This window comes from Myxine glutinosa, chromosome 11, assembly GCF_964187855.1.
Source record: "Myxine glutinosa chromosome 11, kmMyxGlut1.1, whole genome shotgun sequence".
In the NCBI taxonomy this organism is placed as follows: Eukaryota; Metazoa; Chordata; class Myxini; order Myxiniformes; family Myxinidae; genus Myxine; species Myxine glutinosa.
In genome coordinates, this window is record NC_136271.1 from 43,894,992 (window position 1) to 43,919,485 (window position 24,494).

At 50.8% G+C, this 24,494-nt stretch overlaps 1 protein-coding gene across 1 annotated transcript in view; it reads left to right on the forward strand.

Moving 5' to 3' along the window:
• Window positions 1-23,805, forward strand: part of LOC137436612 (uncharacterized) — a 105,438-nt gene extending 81,633 nt beyond the window's left edge. The window contains exon 3 of the transcript XR_013624942.1: window positions 23,706-23,805. The gene's annotated coding sequence lies outside the window, so the exon portion shown is untranslated. The remainder of the gene's footprint in view (window positions 1-23,705) is intronic.
• Window positions 23,806-24,494: the final 689 nt, after the last annotated feature.

The following is a 24,494-nucleotide window of genomic DNA, read 5'->3' on the forward strand; positions in this document are numbered from 1 at the left end:
GGATCGAATGGATCGGGAAGCCTCCCACCAGTGGCTTACTGACTGGTTTAAAGGATGGACAGGTACGATAGTAAAGTGTATGTTGACCGCCTTGGCAATAGTCCTTGGAATCGTGGTTTGTTGTGTACTAATCAAGGCTTTAGTCCTTGCGTGTGCGAGAAAGTTTACCACAGGATGGACACTGAAGACGACACCAGAAAAGGCCATGGTGATGACCGACAAGCTGACCATGGGTCCAGATGACACTCCGGTCGTCGACGTGACTGCAGATCGCGGATCCTGGAACGACGACCCGAACGAGTCACTGGGCCGCGACAATGAGATCTCCGCTTCTGAAGATTGTTCTTCCATTGTTGATGTTACCGATAATGATTTTGATTACACAGTTGCGGATCTCAGGGCATTTCAGGCTGTCAGGACGCCGATTACTCTGGACCCCAACCTGTCGCATGCACACGCCAACGAGTACCTAAGGGAGGCCTCTCGTTTTTTCTCGATGTGTAAGGCTATGACTGTTGCTGGTCGCCTACGCCGCAGGCCTAAGCCACCTGAGAATAATGTTACTGATGCTTCCGATGATGATGTGGGCCACTTGCAAGGGTCCCCGACTGATGTTTATGTTTCAATGCAGGCTTTGCCTCTTTATGTTTCACGAGCTCACCTTTATGTCTCACAAGCTCACAGTGAGTCAAACGTCACTGATCCAATCCTGGATTTGGACCCAGCTGCAACCCCGAGCCTGGATGGAGAGGAACTCGACATTGGAGATACTCTGAGTTCCGAATCTGATTGTCTTGACGATTCGTCCATGGGTAACGGCGGTGGAAGCAGCATCGCCTCGGACGACCTCGACTTTGACCCAAAGGAAGTTTCTCTCCCTCCTTTGGACCGTTATGCTTTGTTTTTTGGCCATAGGTTTAAGCCACCTGATACTGATGACGTTATGTCTTCCACAGATCACCAGCATATAAGAGACCTCATGAACATGAATATCGATTGAGCGCTGACGATCTACAAGGATTTCACCTGGGGAAGCTTGGGCGAGCTCCAATCGGGGGGGAGTCCTGGCCGCACCTCTGTGGGCAAAGGGTGGGTCGGGAGATCCTCCTGGGTGTGGACCCCGGCGGAACCAGAGGTCTTCGTTGTGGATTTGACACGCTATTCGATCTTCATGCCTCTACGGTCTCACCTCATACACCCACCTACACCAGATTTACATCATACACCCACATACACCCGCATACACTCACATACCCGCGGATCATCCTGCTGAGTGCGATGTGTGGTACTTTGGGTGCGGGACATGCTCACTGGGCTGCTTCCGCGTGGTATGTTTAGTGAATCTTTCACACTGTCTATTTCAATACTCTCGGAGATTTTTACATGCCATTTGACCACCCTGTCTTTGCGGACTTACATTGCATACTCACATCCAGACGCGAATCATCCTGCTGGGTGCGATGTGGAGTGCTTTGGGCACTACATGCTCACTGGGCTGCCTTCGCGTGATGTGTTGAATGACTTTCCTGATTTGTTTTGTTTCTGCTTTGTTTGATTGAAATAAAGGCCTTTGATTGGCTCGTAGATAACGTTGTATCTTAGATCCAAAAGGGCGGTATGAGGGGCGCTGTTATTCCCCTCCCCCTTTGTTAATTCTTGCTGCTCTGCCAATTACCAAGTATAACCAATTATATGTTTTGTTTTGACTGATTGCTGTATTCTTTTAACATACTTAGTCCTTTTTGTGCATTGAGGATGTGTGATATCCTAATAAGGAGTTCTGTGCTTGTGAGCTCTTGCCCTGTGTTAGCATTAATCCCTTGTTCCCCTTTTTTAGCCTTAGTTGCAGTTGTTATCTCTCAGCCTCCTACAAGGCTTTGCCAATATCCTGTAGGCTGACACATTTATGAGTGTCCACTCCCTTTGTACTTTCCCAACCCAAGTTTCTATACAGAAAGTTGTAAACATGTTGCCACATATTGCTGACCATCTCCTTATCTGAGCTAACCCATGAGTGGCCTTGGATGAACTTCCTTTAACTAACTGAACAACAGGATGGGACTATGGTGGGGGGACCAATGAGCCCATTCTTTCTCTGTATCTTGTGAGCTAAAGCCACACCCTATATTCTTTATATATAGCAAGTTTAGATCGAATTACTTCAGAGCATCTTGTTGTAGTGTTGGTCATTTTGTGTGAGCTTCCTGCGACATCCTGCTTTCCGCAAGCTTGTGTAACGAGTTCTAATAAATATATCCGTTGCTCCTTTTCTCTGAGTCCTCTGAGTCCCAAGTTCTAAGTTCCATTCCGACATATATATGCCGGGACGAGGACTTAGAACTTGGGACTCAGAGGACTCAGAGTAAGGAGCAACGGATATATTTATTAGAACTCGTTACGCAAGCTTGCGGAAAGCAGATGTCGCAGGAAACTCACACAAAATGACCAACACTACAACAAGATGCTCTGAAAAACAGTGATCAGGGCTTCAGTATATATAGGAAAGATAGGGGTGTGGTTTAACATCAGGACAGGAGACAAAGGGTGGACTCATATGGCCCCTACCCAAGTCCCTCTTGTTCAATTAGTTTAAGGCAAACCGAGGCAAGGCAAGGGCCAATTATCGTAATCATTGAAGCTTGAAGGGAAATCATTGAGGTTTGAAGGGAAATCATTGAGGGACGAAGGGAAAGAAGGAGATAACGAGTGAAGCTGTCATCAAGACAGATGTTCAGGTATGGAGGAGTACAGCAGGAATGTAGTCGAACCATGGCCACAGATTGGGAACAAACTCTGGATTGTAACAGGTAAAGAGATCAAGCTATTACAAGGCATGAAATCACTTAAAGTATATAATGCTTCAAAGGCATTCAAACACCAAAGTATTGTAACAAAAGACCTTTGGTGGGAAAGTATGTAGGGAGTGAACAGTCATACATGAACTGACATACAAATAATTGGCAGAGGCCAAACAGAGAGCAAAGTGCAACCAAGGCCGAAGTATGGGGAGCAGGGAAGTGTGCCAACACAGGGCAAGGTTTTGTAAAGCATTTAACTTGCTTTAAGAGTACAGTCAGCTTTCAGAGAACATGGAAAGAATATAAGTATTAAAAGGATACAGTAAACAATCAAACCCAACATATAATTGGTTATATTTGGTCAAATAGTAAGACAGATCAAGGGGGAGGGGCTAGTGCCCTACATACCGCCCTTTTGGATCTCAGATACAACGTTATCTACGAGCCAATCAAAGGCCTTTATTTCAATCAAACAAGCAGAAGCAAAACAAATCAGGAAAGTCATTCAACATATCACGCGAAGGCAACCCAGTGAGCATGTAGTACCCAAAGCACTCCACATCGCACCCAGCAGGATGATTCGCGTCTGTATGTGAGTATGCAATGTAAAACATAAGGCAGGGTGAACAAATGGCAAGTAAAATCCTCCGAGAGTATTAAAATAGTCAGTGTCACTAAACATACCACGCGGAAGCAGCCCAGTGAGCATGTCCCGCACCCAAAGTACCACACATAGCACTCAGCAGGATGATCCGCGGGTATGTGAGTGTATGCGGGTGTTCGTGGATGCATGATGTAAATCTGGTGTAGGTGGGTGTATGATGTGAGACCGTAGAGGCATGAAGATCGAATAGCGTGTCAAATCCACAACGAAGACCTCTGGTTCCACCGGGGTCCACACCCAGGAGGATCTCCCGCTCACCCTTCGGCCACAGAGGTGCAGCCGGGACTCCCCCCCGTCTGGAGCTCGCCCAGGCTTCCCCAGGTTAAATCCTTGTAGATCTTCAGCGCTCAATCGATATTCATGTCCATGAGGTCTCTTATATGCTGGTGATCTGTGGAAGACATAACGTCATCAGTATCAGGTGGCTTAAACCTATGGCCATAAAACAAAGCATAACGGTCCAAAGGAGGGAGAGGAACTTCCTTTGGGTCAAAGTCGAGGTCGTCCGAGGCGATGCTGCTTCCACCGCCGTTACCCATGGACGAATCGTCAAGACAATCAGAGTCGGAACTCAGAGTATCTCCAATGTAAAGTTTCTCGCCATCCAGGCTCGGGGTTACAGCTGGGTCCAAATCCAGGATTGGATCAGTGACGGTTGACTCACTGTGAGCTTGTGAGACATAAAGAGGCAAAGCCTGCATTGAGACATAAACATCAGTCGAGGACCCTTGCGAGTGGCCCACATCATCATCAGTAACATTATTCTCAGGTGGCTTAGGCCTACGGCGTAGGCGGCCAGCAACAGTCATAGCCTTACACATCGAGAAAAAACGAGAGGACTCCCTTAGGAACTCTTGGGCGTCTGCATGCGACATATTGGGGTCCAGAGCAATCGGCGTCCTGACAGCCTGAAATGCTCTGAGGTCCGCAACTGTGTAATCGATAACATTATCGGTAACATCAACAAAGGAAGAACAATCTTCAGAAGCGGAGATCTCATTGTCGCGGCCCCGTGGCTCGTTCAGGTCGTCGTTCCAGGATCCGCGATTTGCAGTCACGTCGACGACCGGAGTGTCATCTGGACCCATGGTCAGCTTGTCGGTCATCACCATGGCCTTTTCTGGTGTCGTCTTCAGTGTCCATCCTATGGTAAACTTTCTCGCACACGCAAGGACTAAAGCCTTGATTAGTACACAGCAAACCACTATTCCAAGGACTATTGCCAAGGCGGTCAATATCCACTTTACTATCGTACCTGTCCATCCTTTAAACCAGTCAGTAAGCCACTGGTGGGAGGCTTCCCGATCCATGCGATCCTGTGTCAATATATGAGCACTTTCTCTTAACCTTATAATAGCAGCACTGACCCCTTGTGAAGGGTCAGGAATAAAAGTACAACATCTACCCTGAATTATTCCACATACCCCTCCTCGTTCTGCCAGTAGCATATCTAACGCAACCCTATTTTGCATAACCATTGTACGCAGGTGGACAACCGTGTCCAACATTTCGTCATGTGCTGTAGCAGTGTCGTTGGCCACCCTTTCTAAGATTAACGCAAGTTTGTCAATGCGGTAACTGTTCATGACCGTCCCAGCCCATGGGAAGAAGAAACTAACGGCTTTCTCCCAATCAGCGCCGTGTAAGGTGGTGGTGTCATCGTCGTGCCAATAGGTGCTTCGTTGTGTCCTTATGAGTGCAGGGGTATTATGCAAGTGTTGTCGCATTTCCATCTCTGGGAAAACTGATCCTAAATAGCAAATTCCTCCCCAATTATCAGGTAAATACGGGTAAGCTTTGTTCCCGCATACAAACATGGTCCCGTGTGGAGCCACTAAATGGGTGGTCATGCAAGTGCGAAGGCCTGGGATAGTGTTTGTTCCGTTCTCCCCTTCCCATGCCAACTGGAGGTGTGTGAGGTTATGTAAGGGCGAACTTGTAACATTCACTAACAGCCTGTGTTTCCCTTTCCTGGGGTCTGCGGGGAGGGTATCTCTACACACGGATTTACCTACCATTACTCGGCCCTTTCCTTCTAAGCAGAGGGCCCCCCTCGCCGGCCTGACCCAAACCGGCGCCGGACGTTCCTCAAAGTGTCGGGACTGGATGGGGGGAGAGTACTGGAAAACTCGTTTACATGCGGTTCCGTCAGAACCTTGGTTTGTCAGGGTTGTACTAATGCATTTGGTGTCTAGTGGCTTTGAGCACAAATCATTGAGTGACAGGGGCAACACTACCATTGGTATTCCTGCTGTGCTGGTGCGGGGAAGGTGCATACACATCCAACACCGTGTCCTATTCTGTACTGTGGCCATATGCCGTGCGACCTTCCAGTATGTGTTCTCCTCTGGCTCCCTTCTTACCTCCTGGGCAGGCGGGGTTTTAATAACGTAGGTGGCACAACTAGGCCGGAAGTAGGGTTCAGTTCCATTTGGGATTAGCGTGCGAGGGGGCCATATTCCACATTCGAGTATCATTGTTGTATCCGGGCCAATGGGGGTATAATGCAATAAGAGGGTAGTATTCTCGACGCCCTCGCCCCATCGATATCCTGGGGCGTATCGACTGCCTATGTCCCCAGTGTATGTTCCATTTTCCACTTTCCTAACCTTAGTCAGGACTAGGCGTGGTCTTGTCATGCGTGCCTGTGGTGTCTTATTGTGTACCACTATAGCTTCCGCCCATCTTACAGATAACCACTTAAAGTTTGTTTCCAAGTTACAGCAATTCACCGCTACTTGGTCTCCCCAACGAGCCGTTATATACTTGACGGGGTAAAGGGGAAACGTTGGATAGCTGTCGTGTCCCGGGTACTTGGGGAGGTCCTTTCTCGCTAGCTTAAAACGCAAGAGCCTATCCTTGGCAGGGGGTTTGCGGCAGTTGCCCAGAATTCCCATCACCGCGAACATCATCGCCGCCCTTAGGAGACTGTAGCGCCCCAAGCGGTGCATTGTCTTTAGCAGTGTGGGGTGCGGTGTCCCGTGTGGCTTGTGGTGCGGGAATGGACAACTTGCAATGTGTGGCGTGTATCCACGAAGGTTTACCCTCGCAGAAGACTGCCGTCGGTGTGACCAGTAGCACCTGGAATGGTCCCTTCCACCGTGGCTCCAAAGCAGCTTTGCGGGTGAAGTGCTTTACGAGCACCCAGTCGCCGGCTTGAAAGTCGTGGATGGCGTGGCCTATTGGTTCAGGCAGCGCCTCTCGTACTCGAGCATGAATGCTGCGTGCCACATTGGACAAGCCTATGCAAAATCTCAAAAGCATGTCATCCATTACTGGCAAAGCAAGGGTGGACATGTCCGTTGGTGCTGACACGGGCAAGCTCATAGGTCGTCCCATTAATATTTCGTGGGGGGAAAGGCCCGTAGTGCGACCCGGGGTGGAACGGATGCTCATCAATGCAAGCGGAAGAGCCTCCGGCCACCTCAAGCCCGTGTCTGCGCAAAGTTTCGCTAGTTTATTCTTTAAAGTCTTATTCGTTCGTTCCACAAGTCCCGATGACTGTGGGTGATAAACGCAATGGAAGGACTGTTTGACGCCCAATGCCTTTAAAATGCCCTTGACCACCTGCGCCGTGAAATGGCCTCCTTGATCTGACGAAATAATCTGGGGGATGCCAAAGCGGCACATAAAATCCCGCACGAGGCGCTTCGCTACCGTTGGGGCATCGGACTTGACGCATGGGTAGGCTTCAACCCATTTGGTGAACGTATCTACGATTACCAACACGTAGCGAAATGACATGCTTGGTTCCAACTCCGTGAAATCGAACTCGATATTTGCGAACGGCCCACTTGGCGGGGGCCGTCCCCCATCATGTGCATGTCTCGGCGGCGCCCCTCTATTGTGTTGCTGGCAGACCACACACGATCGGCACACTTCGGATACAATCCGTGACAGTCCAGGTGCCGCCCAAGTGTAGTCTATCTGCCCCATCACCCCCCTCTGGCACACATGACCATTTTGATGTGCCATGCGTGCCAGCCAAGGCAGTAAGGCCTGAGGTGCTATAGGTTTTTCATCAAGGGTCCACATTTCCCCTGGCCCAGGGCGTATCGCGCCTCGTTTGAGCCAGACTTCGTGTTCGGCCGTTGACGCAGCGGTTTGCAAGTTTATGATATCGTCCTTAGTTGGTGTGGCGGGTGGTCCCACAGTCGGTATGTCAACAATCTGTGCGGATGTCTTTTGTGCTCGTGTCACCATGGGCATGTTGCGTTCTACCTGTTGGTTGGCGGCCTTTCCTGCCGCCTCGTCCGCCCTTGCATTGCCCCGGGCAACGTCAGTGTCCGCCTTTTGGTGGCCACGACATTTAATTACCGCAATAGCGCGGGGAAGTAAAATGCTTCGGAGGAGCCCTTCCACCAACGCGCCATTTTTTATCACTGACCCGGCAGATGTGAGAAAACCTCGCATCTTCCAAATGGCTCCTTTATCGTGGACTACGCCGTGTGCGTAGGCCGAATCTGTGTAAATATTGACGGCAAGGCCTTCCGCCAAGCTGCACGCTCTGGTCAGGGCGCACAGCTCCGCCTGCTGTGCGGAAAATGTAGGTGGAAGACGCCCGCTTTCTACCGTTTCGCTATCCGAGCACACGGCGTACCCGGACAACAGGGACCCGTCCCATGCGCGCCTAGCTGATCCATCGACATAATATGTACAGTCAGGGTATTCTAAGGGATTGTCCTTTAAATCCGATCGCACCGTGGAGACTAGCTGCACAACATCGGCGCACACATGGGGTTCGCCCTCCTCTGGGGTGGGCATCAGTGAGGCTGGGTTGAGGGTCGTGCAACGTTCGATCGTGATGTTGGCTGCAGTGATCAGTGCGGATTCGTATTGCATTAATCTAGTGTTAGACAAATGCTGTGTGCTTCGCTGTAGCAACAGTGAAGTGACGCAATGTGGTACCCGTAACGTTACTGGGTGTCCCATAACGATGTCCGCTGTCCTTTCTACTGCGTACCTGGCCGCCGCCACGGCTTGCAGGCACACCGGAAACCCTCGTTCGACCGGGTCTAACTTTTTACTAAAGTAGGCTACCGGCCGCTCCTTATCCCCATGGGTTTGTGTCAAAACTGACTGGGCGAAACCTCCCACGGCGTGAGTGTAAAGGGTAAATGGTTTCGCATAATCCGGAAGTCCTAATGACGGTGCCGTGACCAACGCCTTCTTCAACCCGTCAAAACATCGCCTCAATTCATCCGTCCATACCAATTCGTCCGGGGCGGTTGATTTGGTCGCCTCGTACAGTGGCTTAGCTAGCAGCGCAAAATCAAGTATCCAAGTGCGGCAATATCCCGTCATACCTAGAAAGCGCAGCATTTGTTGTTGCGAGCGAGGGCGAGGCAACTCCGTGATAGCGGTCACCCGTCCAGCATCCAATTCCCGTTTCCCGTGCGAGATGGCGTGTCCCAAGTAAGTTACAACTTTCCGCACAAATTGAAGTTTTGGTCTACCTACTTTGTGGCCTTTGGCCGCCAAGGCCTTTAATAGGGCCATGGAATCCATTTCGCACGCCTCCTTAGAAGGGGAGCAAATCAACAAATCGTCAACGTATTGCAACAACACTGACCCTCCCGTCAATTCCACATCCGCCAGGTCGCGGTGCAGCGCCCGGGAAAACAGAGTGGGGCTATCTGAAAACCCCTGAGGTAGTACTGTCCAAGTATACTGGCGCCCCCTATGGGTGAAAGCGAACAAGTATTGTGACTCAGCCGCGATGGGCACAGAGAAAAACGCAGAACAAAGGTCGATAACTGTGAAGTATGTTGCGTCCGGCGGGATTGACATCATGAGGGTTTCTCCATTTGGAACTAGTGGGTGTATGCCCTGTATCACCTTGTTCACCTCCCTTAAATCCTGTACAAACCTCCATTTGTCTTTCGTCGGCTTTTTTACTGGCAAAATTGGTGTATTACATGGGCTGTTAGTTTCCACGATAATTTTCTGTTCCACTAGGGATTGAATTACTGGTGCTATGCCTACGTCGGCCTCAGGTCGTAGCTTATACTGTTTTACGTTTGGCAAGCGCATCCCCGGCTGCACTGATATCACTAGAGGTTCGGCGTCTCGCATCCGCCCAACCTCACCATCTCTCTGAGGCCATAAATTGTCTGGCACCTCCGCTAGGAGATAATCTGACTCCCCCGGGTCCGTTAGCACTGCCCTCACGGCATAGGTGCCCTTAGGGGGCAACTCTGCCTCTTCGAACACTCCATCCCTCCGTTGTGTCTTAATGTCAATTGAGAACCCTTCACCGTTTTGGAGCCGTTTCAAAGTCCAGCGGCCCCTCTTACACCGATAACCTTGTAAGGGAACTTCTCGTAACCGCCCCACCATCCAACCTACACTTTCCGGTGGCCACCCCTTGGCAGTGGTGAGGGTAACATGGGCGACCGCTCCTTCGGGGTATTCTGTCAATGCACGCTGACTCGAGGTTAGGACTGCCTCGATTCCTATTCCCTCACGCCCGATCCACATCCGTGATAAGTGTAGAGGCGTGCGCTCGCCCAGCTTTTCCTTAACCCTTTCCCGATAATTCTCGTCCTCGCCCGTTGCATCATAGTACGCAGTGCAATGGGGTGGATTATCCTTTAAGTTTTTTATCGAAATTTGGTGCAGTTGCATCCAATCTCGCAGCACTGAACTGTCCAAACACACATTATCTATGATATGTGTCCAAGTAGACAAAGCCCCTTCGTCCAAGCGCCACCAATACGCGGTGGGGCCGGGGCGAGACAGTGCCGTCATCAACAAGTCGCGTTTAGACTCCGCGACGTCTACGAAAACTCCCTCCTCTGTACATGAGATTTGACAGCCCAACCGGCACAGTAAATCCCGTCCCAACAGATTTGTCGGGGTGGTAGTGGTCATCAAGAAAGCGTGTTTAGCCTCTAGCGGGCCGCATGTTACTCGCACTTCCTCCGAAATAGGAAGCGCTTGGGGTAAGCCTGAAACGCCCAGTATTTGAACGTTCCTCGCCGTGGGGCGCAAAGATGGCAATTGCCCCTTGTTAATTGTACTGCGAGTCGCACCCGTATCGACGAGAAATTCTAATTGTTTTCCCTCCACGTCCAACGTCAAGGTCGGTTCCTCTGCCGGTGTCATGGTCAAGAGAGGGCACTCCTTGGGCGACCCGTCAATAGGCCCCTCTATTATATTGGGGCGGAAACCCCTTGCGAGCACTTGGGCAATCACGTCTCCAGTGTCCCATTTGCTTGCAATAGTGGCACGGCTCCTGCGGAACCGGCGGTGCGGAGGGCATAGGTCGTCCTTCTACAGCGCCCCTTCCGCCCAGCCGGCGTTCTGGCGGCCCCCACTGTGACTGGTTTACTGGTTGCCATTGCGGCGGACCCCGAGGCGGGGCCCAGGTTCCCCTCGGTCCATTTTGCATCCCACTACTGGGGGGTGGCCCAGGGGTTTGGAGAAGGGGTCTTGGTGGATACCAGTTTTGGGGAGGGGGCCCTGGTACAGTCCAAGTTTGAGGGTTTTGAGGAGGAGGAGGAAGAGGGCGTGGTATTGTCCATTGTTGTTTTATCTCGTCCATATTAATTATTCCAAAGTCTTGGTCCGTACAACCCTCGCAGTGGCGGGTTTCGTGGTGGATCCACTCTCCGTTAGGAAATTGGCCCCTATAGAAAGGCGAACACCCCCTCCCTTGGTCCTCATAACCCCGGACAGGCCCCCACTTCTGGCACTGTTCGCGTATGTGGCTCTGACTCTGATCCCCTTTTGTATTTTGATTAAATTGAGCCCGTTTCTCCTGAACAAACATTTGCAATATTTCCTCCTTAATATCCTTTTTCTCCTCTAAGGAGGAGCCTGGGCATTGTTCCAGCTTGTCGCATAACTCGTTGGTTGTCATTCCCTTCCAGCCAAAGAGGACGGACGGTACCTGTTTCTTTAATGCCGGCTGAAGCCCCTCAACTAAAAATTGGTTTACCAATGGTTGGGGTAGCCCTCCCAGCTGCATCGGACCCAGTCCTCCCCAGCGCGCGATGGCCTTTTCCAACCTTTCCCGGTAATCTCCAATTGATTCTCCTGTCTTTTGTTTTATGGCCCCAATTTTTCCCCAATCCGGACCTCCTGCTGGCAACAGCGCCAGCGAGATGGCCTCTAGCAGCCGGACCTTCAGGTCCTCCCATTGCTGCGCCGTTATCTGGCCTGGTCCTACTGCCCTTGGATCTTCCATTGGCCACAGTGCTCTTTGTCTAGCCCTGTCCCACACCTTGGGTGGGAGCACGGACACTCCCATATGAGTTATGTCTCGATAGTCGCATTCGCCCTCTAAAACCCAATTCGACATGGTTGGCACTATCTGTCGTGGGTCTTCGATAAGCAAATGTTGAATCCTTTCCCGCATTACTGTTAAAGCAGATTCTTTCCACGGTACCCTTTCTCGAACCCCCTGACCTTGAGCATTAACTCCAATAATTTGTACGGGGCACAATGTTTTTCTTCCCTTTATTTCCTAACATGGGGTGGTTGGTGAGGTCTCTTTCCCATTGCAACCTACCAGCAAGGGGTGTAGCCCATCCTGACCTATCGGTGGTGGGAACCCTGCGATGTCGATCCCGTTATTTATCCCGTTAGCCCTGAGCTGTGTAAACAGGTTTCCCTGGCTCGAATGGTTCTGGGGGGTAACGGCCATCATGCCGTGGGGTATCGACCCCTGGGGTAACTGGGGCGCGATGGTAGCGGGGTTGTAGGGAGGTGGTGGCGGGAGCGCAGAAAGGATAGGTGGTGCCTGAAGCCCCGGGACAGGGCCTAGGTCTGGGGTTGGGGAGGGTAGATTGGTCACTACCTCCCCTACCGCGGGGTCTGGGTTTTCAACGAGCGACATCAGTCGCGCGTTGGCCTGCCTCTCTAATTCCTTAATCGCTTCATCCTGCATTTTATTCGCCTGCTTCCTCAGACCCTTGAGTTTTGATACCTCACCGGCCAAGCTGGCCTGTTTCGATTTAGCGTGTCGCTTCATCGCTTCTTCCTTCCACCAGCCAAAGACTTTCCAATAGTCAGGCGGGAAGTGTTTCGTGGTCTGTTCAAACTTATCTAATGCCTCGTACAACACGTCCAATTTTTCCAGCGCAAAAGACCCTTCTTCGGGCCACGGTTCACCTAAGTCCTTAGTCAGCGCGACCCATGACTTCCCTGGTCTCGCAGCATCATAGCCATACCTCCGAAACATGAAAAATGCTGGGGTATTTCTAAGCGGTTCACCTGCCTTTACAGTCTTATTACCCATTTTGTTACCCATCCTAGGAAAATTTAGTTTACCGACGTAGCCTTATACTCGTGAGGATCGCCCGCCTCGCGGAGTACGGCCGTCTATCTAGTTCTTGAGAGGCTCGCAGCTGTGTACCCGTGAGGTTCGCCCGCCTCGCGTGGCACAGCTGTCTGCCTACTCCTGAGAGGTTCGCCCGCCTACTCAGCTGTCTAACCTAACCTTACTTTACTTCCCTGGCGTCCTACGCCCTTATAATAATACTTCTAACCTTACTTAGGATTCCAATGTCTCCCGGGTAGGCCTCGGATTGGGACGCCGCCCTTATCCTTACCCTCACAACCCAGAGATCTATTACCCCTTACCCTTGGCGCCCAACGTGGGGCACTATCTCCTTAAGTAACGTTACCCTAACGAGTCCATAAACAGTCAGTTGCTCCGGGACCCAAGCGGTCCGTAATTAAATTTAGGGTCGTGGAACAGGTATGAGCAGGGAACGGAACAAACGGCACCCGAGCAAGAGAGAGTGTGGGTTACAATTTGGACTGACCCAGGCTATAAAGGAAAAACAAAAGAAAACCACAGCTCACCTGACCCGGATCAATTGCCAGCTGGTCTCACCACTCACTTGCCTGGGACCGCGTCCCGGACTGCTCAACTGATCCCACCGCTGCCACCATTTGCCGGGACGAGGACTTAGAACTTGGGACTCAGAGGACTCAGAGTAAGGAGCAACGGATATATTTATTAGAACTCGTTACGCAAGCTTGCGGAAAGCAGATGTCGCAGGAAACTCACACAAAATGACCAACACTACAACAAGATGCTCTGAAAAACAGTGATCAGGGCTTCAGTATATATAGGAAAGATAGGGGTGTGGTTTAACATCAGGACAGGAGACAAAGGGTGGACTCATATGGCCCCTACCCAAGTCCCTCTTGTTCAATTAGTTTAAGGCAAACCGAGGCAAGGCAAGGGCCAATTATCGTAATCATTGAAGCTTGAAGGGAAATCATTGAGGTTTGAAGGGAAATCATTGAGGGTTGAAGGGAAAGAAGGAGATAACGAGTGAAGCTGTCATCAAGACAGATGTTCAGGTATGGAGGAGTACAGCAGGAATGTAGTCGAACCATGGCCACAGATTGGGAACAAACTCTGGATTGTAACAGGTAAAGAGATCAAGCTATTACAAGGCATGAAATCACTTAAAGTATATAATGCTTCAAAGGCATTCAAACACCAAAGTATTGTAACAAAAGACCTTTGGTGGGAAAGTATGTAGGGAGTGAACAGTCATACATGAACTGACATACAAATAATTGGCAGAGGCCAAACAGAGAGCAAAGTGCAACCAAGGCTGAAGTATGGGGAGCAGGGAAGTGTGCCAACACAGGGCAAGGTTTTGTAAAGCATTTAACTTGCTTTAAGAGTACAGTCAGCTTTCAGAGAACATGGAAAGAATATAAGTATTAAAAGGATACAGTAAACAATCAAACCCAACATATAATTGGTTATATTTGGTCAAATAGTAAGACAGATCAAGGGGGAGGGGCTAGTGCCCTACATATATATATATATATATATATATATATATATATATATATATATTGTTGCGGATATGGAATTTGGCCTCCGTATCCGCTTGTAAATATGCCCCTATTTCCCCAATACTCCCCAACTCTCCCTTACCCCATTCCTTAGTCCCATTGTCTGTAAACAACACCCCGTAGAGCCGACCTTCCCCTTTTTCCCCCATTAAATGTCGTGCCCAGGTTCACCGCATCTCACGTAGACAACTATAGGACATCTTGCTAGTTATTCTTAGTCTATGTCAGTTAAGGACTCGTTTCCACTAATTCTGACACTTCGTTGCACCAGAATGTGATTATATGGCACCTGTTAGGAAGTTTAGGACCTCCCCATACCTCCCCGCATCTCTTCCCCATGAAGAAGCTCCAACAACAACAACTACAACAACAGCGGGGGGCGGCGCGGGGAGTGCGCGTCCTCACTCCGGCTTGGTTAGCCGCCATGGCCCATGTGCTCCAGGTTACCTCCAGGTTACGGGGTTACCACGAAGGGGCTGGCTGTCAGCTCCTCGTCAAGGGCGGAGCCCCGGTAACCCCCCCCCCCGCACCCAATAAGAAGCGGCAGGCCGATTCCATCTGGGGCGGAGCTAACGAGCGAGGGCGTGTCACTCCCCGCCGGATATACGCGACGACTCACCGGATGTGACGTGAGATGCGCCCTGAACCTGGAGACGAGAAGACGCCCACCCCCTGAGCGCTGCAATACCTCCCCGCATCTCTGGACCGGACCGGACCGTGTGGATTCTGCCCCGGAGCCAAGGTGCACCTTGAGCCACCAACTACCTGCCCTTCCTTGCCATCAATCCCTGTGTGAGTCCGTTTTTGTCCTGTTTATCTGTCGTCTGTCGGGGCTACTATAAGACCGGAATTAAGTGCCCACCTTTCTATGCTGTCCCTCTTGTCCCTGTAGTCTGAACCTTCCGCAATCTTGTAATAATAACCTCTGAGAACTGTACCCTTGGTGTCGTAGTCATTTATCCCAGCCGTTGTGTCCTTTTCCTTAATTGATTTAGCATAGCGCGACTTAGTCAACGTCCGGGTACAATCGGGGTAACTTGTATGGATACGGCGGCCATCCCGCTCGGCCCACCATAACATCTTAAGTCGTGTCCGTAACAATTGGTGTCAGGAGTGGGATTCGAACCTGGGACTAAATTTATTTAGCCCAAATTTTGGACACCAATTGTGTTATTGCTGTAACAATTGGTGTCGAGGAGTGGAATTCGGACCCGGGACTAAATTTATTAGGCCCAAATTTGGGAAGTAAAATTGATCCGGAGCGCATTTCCCGCGCGAAATTATAACGGCGAAATTTGATTTTGTTTTACAAAATATAAAAACCCGAATTTTGAAAGTCGCGCTATGGCAGACCAAGTCGGCTGGGGTCCGGTAGAGGAGAGTGGGGTAGAATCGACCCAGGACCCCAGGGAAGAAGTGGGGAAAATGGTTGAGGAAGTATCAGGCGCGCAAAATGGCGTCCTCGCGCACGTGGGTGTAGCGGCACCAAATTTTGCCGCACCCGCGACCGTAGCAGCGGCAGTGGTGGATTGGAATCTCTTTATGATCCAAATGAAGGCCCTTATGGACAAGAATAGTGAGCAATTGAAAGCCAAAATAGAGAAATGGAGTAATAAGATGGATGCTCAGAGTGAGCAAATAAGGGCTCAGACTGAGCAAATTGAAGCAACAACGAAAGGAATGAGGGCCGATAGGCAGAAAAGGGAGCAGCGGGACAGAGACCGCAAGTTGGGCGAAAGGGTCCCAGGGGTGCACGAGGAAGTAACGCGGGTCGAAAAGCGCCGGTTGAACGAAGTTGAGAAAAGCACGGGTACAATGACGGGGGTAGAAAACGCGACACGGGGTTTGGAAAAGCCGGCGACCGATGAGGTAGAGAGAATTTTATTAAAGCCAACGGTCGCCGAGGTTAATAAAGAAAAAGCAGTGCTGGGAATTAAAATTGAAGAGATGACGGAGGTAGCCCGGGAATTGCAGGGAGAAATGGAAAATGTACAAAGTCCCTGCTCACATCACGATGCTGTGCTTAACCCGAATGGAAGTTTGCAGGTTTTGGTGCAGGGAGGAAGAAGAACCCCCCAGGTGAGTCGTGCTGTTGTGCATTGTGCGGGGAGATTTTGCAGGAGGATGTTTAGCGACAAAAGAATGGTCGCGCGATTGGGATCGATATGGCACCCGGGCGTTGGTGAAGGGTCGCGTGTGAGTGGAAATGGCACGCGTGGGAGGAAAAAGTGTGCGTCGGCGAGTGGGTGTGTTATAAAGTGTGGGAGTGAAACCGAGTGCGAGCGAGAATGCACGTCGGGGTGTACGAAGTGTGACACGGAGAGTAAGGTGGTGGTGGAACGTGTGCGAGAAAGCACACCTGAATTGGTGGTGGCGCGGGTGTGGGAGAGCCCATGTGAGCGCGTTAGTGGGTGGATGCAAGAGTGCACGCCCATGGTGAGTGTTACGGAGGACGTAACGGAGGAGAGGTGTGGACCAAAGTGTGCGCAAGAGTGTGCGCGAGAGGTGTGGTGTGTAACAGGGAGAGCGTTGGTGGAATGTACGGACGGCGTTGGAACGCCAGGTTTTGTGAGGGTGAAAGGGGTAGCGTATGCTTGTAAGCCTGCAGGTGAAGCATCGACGGTAACCAGGTTAGAGGTTAGAACGACGGATAGCCGATGCGAGCACTCGGGGCGAGGGGTGCTTTGTTGGGTGCGAGGCCCGGCGCTGGTCGATGCTGCGTCGCTTCTCTTCGAAGCGTCGTTGCCGATTCGGGCTGGGCCCCGCCCCGCACGGTCGAGTCCGGGCTTTGTCGGGCGAGGCGACCGGTCCGGTTCGAGGGCGAGTGGGAGGAAGCGGAACGGTGCCCCCTCGTGGGGACGGGGTTCCGACCGGGGGAGATTGAGCCATCGGGCCCGGGACCGCAAGGTGCCGCGCCGAGATGGTGCGTGGAGCCTCGGCCCAACCAAACCACCTCCCTTGAACCGAAAGCCGGACGGATTCAACCTGCAGGTGACCAAACCACCCGAATTCATTGCTCGGCTGTACAAAGCCGAGTTTAATGATGTCATGACGCACCGAGGCTAGGGTATAGCGGACTGTGATGATGATAGTAGTGATTTGATACGAAATTTATAATAGTGGGTAGAATTGGCAGTAAATGGAAAATTTTTGATTTGTGGAATTTGAATGTGCAAAATTGATAGAGGGACCTCCCCGATGTGGAGGGATGGCAAATCCACCATCCCTCACAGACGTGGGGCAAATGCGCTATAGTTTATGGGGTGGCTATGACAACCGAGCCAGGGAGGGCTTGGATAATGATAGGGATCTAGAAGAAGATGACATTAGGTAACGTTAAGGTTAGTTAGTGACTGATACCTGTAGTGGGGACGCAGGTAGTTTAGTGTGTTTGATAATGACGAGGGAGTGCAATAGTTTAAAGGGACGACTGGGGAGCGCAAGTTTTAGAGGGGAGTAGTTAGATGAGATGATGCCGTGTGTTTGAGGATTGAACAGGTGAGATTGAACAGGTGTGATTGAACAGGTGTGATTGCACAGGTGTGCAACTGAACAGGTGTATGCAGCAGTGTATGAGTAGTGAGTGTTGTGGATCAGCGCGAATGCGCTTTGGGGAGAGAAGGGTGCAGGTGGCACCAGGTGTGAGTGCACAGGTGTGCACCAACAGGTGAATGGAATAAATGGTTGTGTGGAATAAATGGTAGTGTGGAATATCTGGAGTATTGGAATGGATGGTCGTGGAGTGAGTATGGTGGAAACGATGGAGTGGAGTGGGTGGTGCGAAGGTGTGAATGGGGGAAGAGTGGACCCCCATCACGAATACCCGGGGCGGGCAGTGTAAGTGTTAGGTAGAGGGTATAGGTAAATTGTGGTTGGATATTGGCATCTGTGGTGCGGAGTGGAAGAATGATGTTTGGATGGGTGCATTAGTGTTGTGGAAATGGCTGGGCGTGTAGCCTGTTAGTGTGTGTAGTTGGTTGGGCACTCCGCCACTGTTAGATGTCGGCCAGGTGAGGCCGCAGGTGGGCTCTGGGAGCCGTTAGTGTCAGTGGGTGCCTGAGGATCCCGGGTGTGGATCGGGCAGCCCGTGCCAGAGAGGGCACTGAGGGGGTGAGAGAGCGAGAGGGCCTTCCCCAGTTAGTTAGGTTAGGGTGAGGAGCAGGTGAGCTCGGTAGGCAACAACAGTGGTGGAGGTGTGCAGGTGGGTAGACCTGCTGGGAGAGCTACACGTCACAGCCCAGAAATTGTGCGAGGGCACCGGGAGATGAATCGGGGGAGTGAGACCCCAAATTGAGGAGCACCACAGTTTGGTCAATGGGAATTGGTTTTTAAAACCACATAGAGTAAGATTGCCAATGGATTGGCAGGGAAAGACCCCGGGTAGTGTAAAGTGTGTTAAAATCATTTAGAGGATAGTTAGGATGAAGGATCTTCTCGCACCATCTGCATCCACTCACCTGAGGTGACAGGTACTCCACACCATGCCATGTTTTGATTATTTTTTACTGTGCAAATGTTGGATTGTGAGACGCATCATGACGTGGGTGTGACATTGTGCGTAATTCCATCTCTCCCTCCTTATGAGGATTGATGACGAATTGGGTGATGGCAAATTTTGAAGTAGAGGGATTGTGGAGACGAATTTGGTATTGGAGAAATATGGGGAGACGAGACATTAGCGACGAATTTGTAAATGGGTAGATTTTGTAAATATGGGGTAAGGGCAAGGGTAGGGTAGGTGACAGGGGGGGTGACGTACGGTAGGGACGAGCTTTCTTATTTCGCTCTCCGTACGCATTTCGCCTTGCATTGCCTTGTTGATGTGTACCCTTGTGACCTTACCCCTCACTCATCTGTCTGTTCCCCCCTTTGTCTCCCACATGAGGACCTGTGCGCCATCGGGCGCCGAGGGGAGCGTGCGTGAGTCGGCCATTGTGCGCCCGGCACTCTCAGAACCAGCTGTCTGCATCGATGCACCACATTATGGACCACATGCCTGTGGCCGAGCACCACTTATGGACCCCATGGGTTGGGGCGTGGCCCCTCTGCTGGAACCGGCCATGAGGGCCCGAAATCTTGCTGGCGGACCTTGGCCACAGGGCACCGATGCCCCACAGGTGAACCACACTAGTCGGCCCTGTGGGCCATAAATAACTAAATAAAAATGGACACGTTGGGTGCATTTCATTTTATGCTCAAATAGGCCGCCAGTAAGAAAATGAAAGGAGAAAGACAACAACTGGAAGACAATAATAATAATAACCAGCAGAGGGAGCCGAAGAGCAAGAGACACCTGCAGGGTTTGGGTTTGTTGGTTTTATTTTATTGATGAACAGTGGTGACTGCACTGATTGGTGCTTGAGGATGTATGGGTGTGTTTTGGGTGCTTTCATGGTGCATTGATGCAGAGCAGACTGTCTCCCCCCAGAAAGAACAATCACAGGTCCTGGGTTAGTTTTGTAAATAAAAGTAGTGTCTTGTAAATAATGCTCCCTACCGGCTGTATGTTTAGTTTGCGAATTCTTTCCGCAATTCGGTTATCCTGTGGGTGTGTTTCTGTGAGGAGAAGGGTGCAACGTCGCAGGGGGACATATTTACTCATTTGTGAATATCTGTAAAACTGTCGCACTCAGGGTAGAGTTAATAGTAGAGGGAACTACATCTGAGTGCCACACTAAAATAGGTAAAAATTTATCGGGTCGGGACGCCCCGAGGGTAGAGAAGGGTGCAATGTTGCGGATATGGAATTTGGCCTCCGTATCCGCTTGTAAATATGCCCCTATTTCCCCAATACTCCCCAACTCTCCCTTACCCCATTCCTTAGTCCCATTGTCTGTAAACAACACCCCGTAGAGCCGACCTTCCCCTTTTTCCCCCATTAAATGTCGTGCCCAGGTTCACCGCATCTCACGTAGACAACTATAGGACATCTTGCTAGTTATTCTTAGTCTATGTCAGTTAAGGACTCGTTTCCACTAATTCTGACACTTCGTTGCACCAGAATGTGATTATATGGCACCTGTTAGGAAGTTTAGGACCTCCCCATACCTCCCCGCATCTCTTCCCCATGAAGAAGCTCCAACAACAACAACTACAACAACAGCGGGGGGCGGCGCGGCGGCGGCGCGGGGAGTGCGCGTCCTCACTCCGGCTTGGTTAGCCGCCATGGCCCATGTGCTCCAGGTTACCTCCAGGTTACGGGGTTACCACGAAGGGGCTGGCTGTCAGCTCCTCGTCAAGGGCGGAGCCCCGGTAACCCCCCCCCCCCCCCCCCCGCACCCAATAAAAAGCGGCGGGCCGATTCCATCTGGGGCGGAGCTAACGAGCGAGGGCGTGTCACTCCCCGCCGGATATACGCGACGACTCACCGGATGTGACGTGAGATGCGCCCTGAACCTGGAGACGAGAAGACGCCACCCCCTGAGCGCTGCAATGAACCTGGAGACGAGAAGACGCCACCCCCTGAGCGCTGCAATACCTCCCCGCATCTCTGGACCGGACCGGACCGTGTGGATTCTGCCCCGGAGCCAAGGTGCACCTTGAGCCACCAACTACCTGCCCTTCCTTGCCATCAATCCCTGTGTGAGTCCGTTTTTGTCCTGTTTATCTGTCGTCTGTCGGGGCTACTATAAGACCGGAATTAAGTGCCCACCTTTCTATGCTGTCCCTCTTGTCCCTGTAGTCTGAACCTTCCGCAATCTTGTAATAATAACCTCTGAGAACTGTACCCTTGGTGTCGTAGTCATTTATCCCAGCCGTTGTGTCCTTTTCCTTAATTGATTTAGCATAGCGCGACTTAGTCAACGTCCGGGTACAATCGGGGTAACTTGTACGGATACGGCGGCCATCCCGCTCGGCCCACCATAACATCTTAAGTCGTGTCCGTAACAATATATATATATATATATATATATATATATATATTGTTACGAATTCTGGGTTTATGGGGATTACGATTCAGGTCATTTCTTATTAATGTATATTCTATTAAAGGTTGTTGTGGTTAAAGGGTCAGGAGCCCTTCTGGTAAAAAACGAGACCGGAAAGGAAAAAGCGGCCATCTTGATCTTCGACCGGCTCCGACGCGAGCCAAGTCGCCATTTACCTGCTGTGGAACGCTGAGTTAAAAAAGCCCGTCTGGCGAGAGGAGTTACCTGCGCGGGGTAATTACCTGTTACGTGTCAGGTTGCCGTGGGTTCCTGGAAGGAACCAAGCGTCCGGCACCGTTCGCCTCAACGTCTACGAGAACGCGTATGGGTGGCGCCTGGGGCCTCGTGCGCTTGGCAAGCCGTTCACGGCCCAGAGGCCGCGATCATGGGCTCCGACCTCGGTGGCTTGCCGAGAAGGGGTCCACTGCAGCAGCTGTTCCCGTTACGGGACGTGCACGTTTGGAGCACGTCAGGAAGGTGTCTGATCAACCGCCCGTGTGCGGAGATCGAACTACTGGGGCGCAGGGTCGGCGCGAACACCGCCATCCTAGTCGACCTTGTTCGGCCATTGACTTGAGATCGCGATTCGCCGGCGCGAATCGACCTTCACCTTGGTCGGGAGGGGCCCAGAGACATTGTGAGAGACATTGACCATTGAGGGTGCCGTAAGTAGGAGGCAAGGTGGGAATATATAAGATGGCCATCTTAGAAGTATTGTAGGAATGCATATTGAGGGTTGAAGTATTGTGTTGTTGATTATTCTACTCAGGGGTGAATATATTGTTGATTGATCCAGATCCTTGGTGTGGTTTCCTTATTGATTTGGATTGTTTCCTTCGTTGGTCCACTGGAGGGTTTACTTAGTATTGATTGCGTCACGAAAGCGTATACATCATATATCTTTCTGGCGGGGTTCCTCTCAAGGTCCGGGGGTCACCGAGACCAGGTGGTCACAGGGAGGACCACGTAACAGAATATATATATATATATATATATATATATATATATATATATATATATATATATATATATTGTTACGGACACGGTTTTTGGATGTTATTTTACCGAGCGGTGGTGTATTTAACCGCGTCCGAACAGTTACTCCCCAATTAGAACCCGATTCCACCCGAACGTTGACTAATCGCGCTACAGATATTCAATCGGGGAAACCTCTAAAGCGACCGGAAGAGAAGAAGAGAGAAGAAAGATAGAGTTTGGAGGAAGAACAAATTTATTATACACGCACAAGCAATATTTTAGAGCGACCAATATTATTTACAGCAACAGATGGAAAAGAGCAGTCACACAGTGCATCATTAACTTATTCTATTTCATTTACTTAATCCCCAAGACAAACGAGTAGGACAAGACGTTCAGACTTACACAAGGGATATTGCAGGCAGGTAATGGCTCGAGGTTGATTGCTTGAGAGGAAGGCAAGGTCGGAGGCAGCAGCTTTCAATCCCTCGCGGTTTTGGCGGGAAAACCTCCGTCGCGTATCCGCGGCCGTCACGCGCTGGCTCGGCACACCTGCTCCTCTTCCTGGGGTGGAGCCGTCTCCCTCCGTTCAGCGCGTCTCTCCAACGACAGGGGATATTGCAGGCAGGTAGGGCTTGCGGTGGATTGCGCTCCTCTTCCAGGTCATCCCCCAGCGTATCTCTCAAGGCCTCTCCTTAAAGCAGTTCCTTACACTTGCTTTTATCACCACCGGCGGAATTAAGCCGCCGGCTCCGAGGGCACGCCTACCGGGTCACTCACCGCGGTGCTGGTTGGCTGTTAGGGCCTGTTTACTTCTTCCCTCTCATGACGAGGTGGAGACACGCCTTTCTTCTCCGACCCTGTTTCATGGCCAATGGCGGATTGAAGGCAACCGACCAAAATGCAGAATGCAATTGGAAAGGAGGTTCTGGGGAAAATTGAATAGGGCCTACGCTTATTTTGTTTGATACAATGCAAAGTCAATCTAGTGGAAAACACATACTTAGCCTACATGGAATAAGGAAATACACTATTTAAAAGATATATCGTGACCTGCGTGTATGTTCTATGGAATTAATTAGGAGGACGGCTGCGACCATTATTTACATTACCAGGGTGTTACCATACCAAAACCATACTCTTTACATTCGTTACACTTCCTCCAAAATTGTTACACTCCTCAAAACCCGTTACACTTCTCAAATTCGTTACACTGCACCCTCCTTTCTTCAGGTCCGTTCTCGGGCCTACTAGACTTTAACTGAGTGTGACATGTAGGTGTAATTCCCTCTACAATTAACCTGACCCTGAGTGTGACAATTTTAAAACACAAATAAGTATGTCCCCCTATTGCATTGCATCCTGTCTAACAGACTCAAGCCCACAGCTAACCGAATTACGGAATTATTCTGAAACTATACATTTACGGTGGGGAGCATTATTTACAATGACGTGATTTCTTATTTACAACGCAACCCAGGACCTGTGTGTTTTTTTTCTTTTTAGGGAACAAGAGAAAGAAATTCCTGTTGGGAGGGAGGAGACAGCACGCATTGCATCGATGCACCAGTACCAATACCACCAAAGCACCCAAAAGCACCACAAAGCACCAAAAGCACCAAAAGCACCACAAAGCACCAAAAGCACCACTCGGTGCGCAGTCACCATGGTTCATAATAAACACAACAAAACAACTGGTGGTGGTCTTCTCCTTGTCTGCTGGGCCGATGTTCTTCCTGACGTCTTCTGGCTTCATGCGGCCTATTTGGACATAATAAAAAGCACAACTCGTGTCCATTTTTATTTAGGGCCTCAGGGGCCAACTAAGGGTGGTCCACCTGTTTGGCATAGGTGCCACCTTACCGAGGTCCGCAAGCAAAATTCCCTGGCCACTATGGCCGGTCTCCAACAGAGGTGCCCTGCCCCAGAACCTGGGGTCCATCAAGTGGTACTTGGCCGCAGAACAGCGGTCCATAAAGTGGTACATCAACGCAATGCATGCTGGTTCTGGGAATCTCGGGCGCACAATGGCCACCTCACGCACGCTCCCCTCGGCACCCAATGGCGCACAGGTCATGTGGGAGACAAAAGAAAGACAATGAGCGAGGGGTAAGGTCACAAGGGTACACGTCAATAAGGCAATGCAAGGTGAAATGCGTACGGAGGGCGAAGTGAGAAAGCTCGTCCCTACCGTACGTCACCCCTCTGTCACCTACACTACCCTTGCTCTTACCCCATATTTACAAAATCTACCCATTTACAAATTCGTCACTACTGTCACGTCTTCCCCATATT